The 5,451-nt window shown below is 33.7% G+C and overlaps 1 long non-coding RNA gene across 5 annotated transcripts; it reads right to left on the bottom strand.

The window, feature by feature from the left end:
• Positions 1-1,157: 1,157 nt before the first annotated feature.
• LOC149548136 (uncharacterized) lies at positions 1,158-4,832 on the bottom strand. Of its 5 annotated transcripts, XR_016353986.1 has the most exons (8): positions 4,549-4,793; positions 4,344-4,465; positions 2,862-2,933; positions 2,707-2,762; positions 2,464-2,524; positions 2,008-2,270; positions 1,529-1,570; positions 1,158-1,423 (listed from the first exon to the last, which is right to left on the bottom strand). It is a non-coding gene; the product is annotated as an uncharacterized LOC149548136 (long non-coding RNA). The 5 variants fall into 5 exon arrangements; XR_016353985.1 differs by lacking the exons at positions 1,158-1,423; positions 1,529-1,570 and having other exon boundaries at positions 1,852-2,270; positions 3,036-4,465; positions 4,769-4,832; XR_016353984.1 differs by lacking the exons at positions 1,158-1,423; positions 1,529-1,570 and having other exon boundaries at positions 1,852-2,270; positions 4,769-4,832.
• Positions 4,833-5,451: the final 619 nt, after the last annotated feature.

Here is a 5,451-nt window from a genome sequence, read left to right as displayed (position 1 = left end):
ACGAATATGCATTGTTAATAATCTACCCAACTAAATCATGAAGCAATACAAGAGATTGTATTTCTATTTAGCTAAATTCCACTAAGAATTTGATTATCATTAAAAGACTCAAATTTTATAAAATAATAATCTATTGGTCTCATATTTGATCATGTTTTAACTTATTACTCATGTTAAGAAATTGTTCAAAAGTTTTCTAATAGATCCATTAAACTAGGTAATCACATGAAAATATGGAAATAACACCAAATTACTAGCAACCCAAGATTTACAACATCATGGTTAAATAAAAAGGATGGGCCCTATACATCTCATACCATAAACTACAAAGAAGAGTTAGGCCTGAACATGCACATTTTACACTCTGGAATTCGTATAGGAGAGGGAAATAATTCCCCCTCTATTACAAAGCAATAAAATAATCAACAGTATATTCCTAGGAATTTTCTATATGGAATAAAAATAAGGTCATGAAACCAAACAATAATATTATTAAATTTAAAACAAAGCACGAGACTAAGCTTTAGAAATAACCCGTGACTAGGACTTGAGTACATAAGTCACAACAAGAGACGCAAAGCGTCATAGTTCCTACCTAATGTTTAATGGTTGTAGAGGTGTAAGTGAGAATAATGTTAAATAGTTCTAAATTAGCATTGTGAATGCATTAATTTTTGCCTAGAATTGCACGAAAATTAGTTAACTTGAAAAAGCAAGAAATGCACTTAAAGCTTTGTGTCCAAGCCAAACATTACAGAAATCCATGAGAAAATTAGGTTAAGAAATTATAAGCCAAGCAAAAAGAAAACTACCAACACATGCAACATGTTTAAAGAGATCTCAATATGTTATACGCATAGAATGTAAAAAGAAATAGTTAAAGAAAAAATGCTTTGAGCCACTCTATTTAATATGTCAAGTTCAACATTCTATCATCATTTCAGTAAATCAATATTATCATTTACCATATTTTCATTATGATAAAGAAAATACTAACATCTGCATCCCATCATTGGCAAATTAAATACTTACTGCATATCATACACTTTAGATTTTAGATCTAGAGGGAGCAATCCAGACAATGAGGTCACACAAATAGTGCATGTGACATATTTTTATCAATTAAGCCCTTAATATTAAATAATAAACACAAAAACGGAACAAAATGAAGCCCATGAACCTTCAACATCTGTAAAAACATTTATACCATCTAGAGGGAGCAACCCAGACAATGAGGTCACACAAATAGTGCATGTGACATCTTTTTATCAATTAAGCCCTTAAAATTAATTAATAAACACAAAAATAGAACATAATGTAGCCCATGAACCTTGAACATCTGTAAAAACATTTATACCATAAATCCACTGTGCACTTGGCTTTGTATAAGCAACTACCCTTAGTTCTGGATCATTCAAGAACCCTGTCCTCAAAAAGGAAAAGCTAGTTAGATATAATTGAGGTGCACGCCTCATTAAATAGTGAAATTCTAGTTCAATTAGAACATCTATCAATAATTTAATGTCACCTTACAAAACATCAAAGGTTACAGCTGCAAAAAGCTATCATCCTGCAAAATAAACACACTATAGCATTTTATGACCAAAAAGTGTTTGCAAACTTAACATACTCTAGCATTTTATGACTAAAGAAAAAAGTTGTTAAAATATATTAGGCAATTGCAATACCAGAAGCTTGCAAATGCTTAATAACTCCAATCGGATGACATATTTAACACCTTTATAAAGTAATGATAATGTTGTTAACAATAGATTTTCTTTTCTAAATGACCAAATGCTTTTAAATTAAATGCATCTTCATAACAACAACTACAGAAATTGCCCCAGTGTATTCAGGCGAACAAAACAATAATTCACTCAGCATAAATTTATATAATTTTGTAACGTTATGTCAAACATGCTTTTGAAAGATTGCAGATACTGAAGAATCTTGTTGTGTGCTTTGTTCTTTTGGCATATATTCCATTCATTTAGAGCCTGTACATACTTTCTTTGGCTTTTAATCAATCTACAAAAGGTATTGTTCCATGCAGTGACCTCAGCTTCCAGTTGAACAACTGCCTACTTGTGATAATCACTTGTAGCCTCTGTGCTTGGAAGAATGTTCAGATGATTGATTTGCTGCACAATATGATTTTTTCTGGAGCTGTAAAAGACTTACAATCCCTTTAAGGATCAGAGTTCAGGTCTAGAAACTTGTGTGGCGCCTTACGAATGAAGTTTCACGGGTAAATCTGAATCTTGCAGGATCTGCTTCAATGAAGAAGAAAACAAATTCATTGGATTAATTCAAATTTAATGGCATATAAAATGGAAAAAAAGAAGAAGGTATTTTTGCTACAGATATTTAAGGGACTATTGGATGAGATGGGTAACATCCAAAACCCATTTCCAGGGTTGAGCAAAGTCTAATTCATTTAGAAGAAAATTCAAGAGTGCTCACCATTTGAAAATTGATGTTCCAATGTTTCAGTTTCCTTCTCCCATGAATTCCAATGCCTCATCTGAACATTGAAAATTACTGTTTACTGAAAAAATGTGCTGAATGCATATAAACATCTGATACGGTATAATCTTAAGCCTAATCTTACTAAATAATGCCAATAAGCATTATTGAATTGACAGTTGAAAAAAAAAATTCTCCATTAAACTTACTTTTGCTATTCCTATGTGAAAGGGCACTTACCTGTTGATTGCTCATGTTTTCATATGCAAGATTAACTTCATTGGCCAAAATTTGTTCTGAAAACACATCATGCAATACCCATTAATAAGATATTTCAACAAAATACTACTCTAATAGGAGACCTGTGAACTGCTTGGGGAAAAGAAAACACAGACCTGTGATAAAATCACTATTTGCTTCCCTTCAAATTGTGGCAAACAGTATCGAGCCTTAGCTAATAGTCTTAGCTGAAACATGAAGACAATCACAATTGAGTTAACCTGATAGTAATCATGTCACAAATAATACATTCAAAGATCTAATAGAAGTATCAACGGTATCCAGCTTACCCCCATAGTATCCTCACTTTCATTACTGTATTATTCAAAGAAGAGGAAAAGGTTAAAAATAAAGTTAGCTAAAAATCAAGTTTCCAAGTTGTGGAGATCCATGGAAATGAAGTTTGGTTTCCTCATCTGTCTTCCCATCTACTCTCATTTCTTCATCCGAGTTCACCATCTCTTTGGGCACACAAATACTGTCAGTCGAAACAGAGTTTAAAGCAGATGTGTTATCACTTAAAATGTCATTACTAAAACTTACAGCAGTATATCCTAAACCATGTCTAAGTTTTAGAGATGATGTTTGAAGAGAAATGGTCACAAGTTAGTCCAAATGCCAGGATTAGAACTTGAAGCAGTACATCAAGAGACCCTAAAAAAAACAATTGGTTATTAACAATATTTATCACTAAAGTGAAGTCCTATCTGGGATTCATCTGTTGCATCTAAAATCTTGTTCTTGGATATCATAGCGGATTAAAACAAACCATACATGAAGGAAATGTGATGAATCTAGTGACACAAGAAAGCTATGTAAAAGTTCATTTTTATGTGTGATTATTAATATCGTGTTCCTCTCTGAGACCTTCTGGCATCAACTTCGTTACTTGAGAATTGTCCTAAGTTTTTTTAATGGATCAATCATCAGGGTTCAGTCTGAAGCCTTTAAATTTAGCCCTGATGATGAATTCCGCAGGAATACCCAAAACATCCGACAAGTGGACTAGTCCCGCAGAAAGAACTCTGAAGTAGACAAAATAAAGCAAAATAAAATACTAAACAAATGGTAAATTTATATTTCCTATCAATCATGGGGCCTCCTTCAATCTCATTCTTACCAGGTACCTCTTTTTGAGGGCTGTGAGGAGCATTGCACTGCACATATTGGGAAGGCAGAGATTGCATCCATGAGGAGCAACTGTAAAAGGGTGGTATGGGCAAATCCTTAATCTCCCATCCTCGTCAACAGATGAAGGGTTTTTTTTTATCTCTGTAAAATACTAAAGCAGGTCACGGGCTTCAAGGATCGTCTTTATGAAGAAGAGATCAGCATCACTTAAAATCTTAAGATTACACTTGAAGAAGAAATTGCAACCATTAAAATAAACTCTGCAAAGCTCAAACAATAGGAGAAAGTTGAGTTGCTAAAACAAATTATACAAAACCCAATTGCAAAAATTCATGAGAACCAGAGGTCCTCCACCTAAAAGAAAGTCCTGAGCAACTTTGAAAAAAACCCCTAAAAAAACAAGCTTAGCGAAAAGGGGAAAAGTTTGTTACGACTCCTCCATTAAACCATCCAATCTAAAAACTCACCCCACAGAGAAGGAAAATTTGATGGCCCTAATGGTCTTTGGATATAGAGGAATGGTCTTTAAACTTGCTTCAATGTCACTTATGCTCTTCCCTTGTTCGTGTAGCTCGCCCATCATTTTATCCTGCACCCACAAAAACAATCTGAGGCTTCAAACCAACAACCATTCAAAACAGAATTGCTTCAGCATTACAAGAATTAGAGTACATTGTTCTTATTCAATTATGCCACTTTTTTTCCCATAAAAATCCAAAGTTCATCATCAGAGAGCAGAAATCAAGATCAAAATCAGAAATAGTGCATCAGAGATCATAAAATCTGATCCCAGACATTACTTCAAAAATCACACACAATCAAAACCTCCAAAAAAACAAAATGAACCATCATATGCTGTACAAATCAAATGTCTACAATTAGGGTTTCTTACCAATGCGGCTGCCTAGGCTGAAGGCAGCAAATAAGTATCATGTTACAGAATATTAATGAACATTAATTGCATGACAACCTTTTTCGCACCGCCTTATGCCTTTGTTTTTATTTTTAATCTAATTTTGTTTGAGGAAAAACATTTTATTCCTTGCCTAAATCGCTGAGAGCCAATGACAAGCTAAAGAAATTGTATTTAAATTTTTTTAAAAAATATTTTAATTGATAAACTTTAAATAGAACTTAGGATTAGAAAAAAATAATTGAAGTTGATTGGTCCAACAAATAAAACTAATAGTACCTACATAAATGCATAAGTATTCCTGCGAGGAACTAATAAAAAAAATATAAATAGTATAAAATAATACCTTTCTTATAACTTAATAGGGGCGGCTACCTTTTAGAAAGGACTATCCTCTCCTTTAAATAATACATGCAAAGGAAGGAGACCAATTTTTATGCCATGTCATGGGCGGTTAGAGTTGGCATTGTACCCCTTGAAACTCATGACCTCCCTCTTCCTTATGTTGGGTCGCGCCATTGGCCCCAAGCCTGAACTCCATGGTGGTATGAAAAAGTGGTTAACCAAGGTTTACTTGGGAAGATGGACATAGCACTTGGGATATGCGCTCAACCCAGTACTAAGGGAAGCATGGGGGGTGGGACACATGAGTGATTAGAGAG

This window comes from Cupressus sempervirens, chromosome 7 (assembly GCF_028749045.1).
Source record: "Cupressus sempervirens isolate cs-2001-9-10 chromosome 7, ASM2874904v1, whole genome shotgun sequence".
Lineage (NCBI taxonomy): Eukaryota > Viridiplantae > Streptophyta > Pinopsida > Cupressales > Cupressaceae > Cupressus > Cupressus sempervirens.
This window is presented reverse-complemented; position numbering and strand designations above follow the sequence as displayed.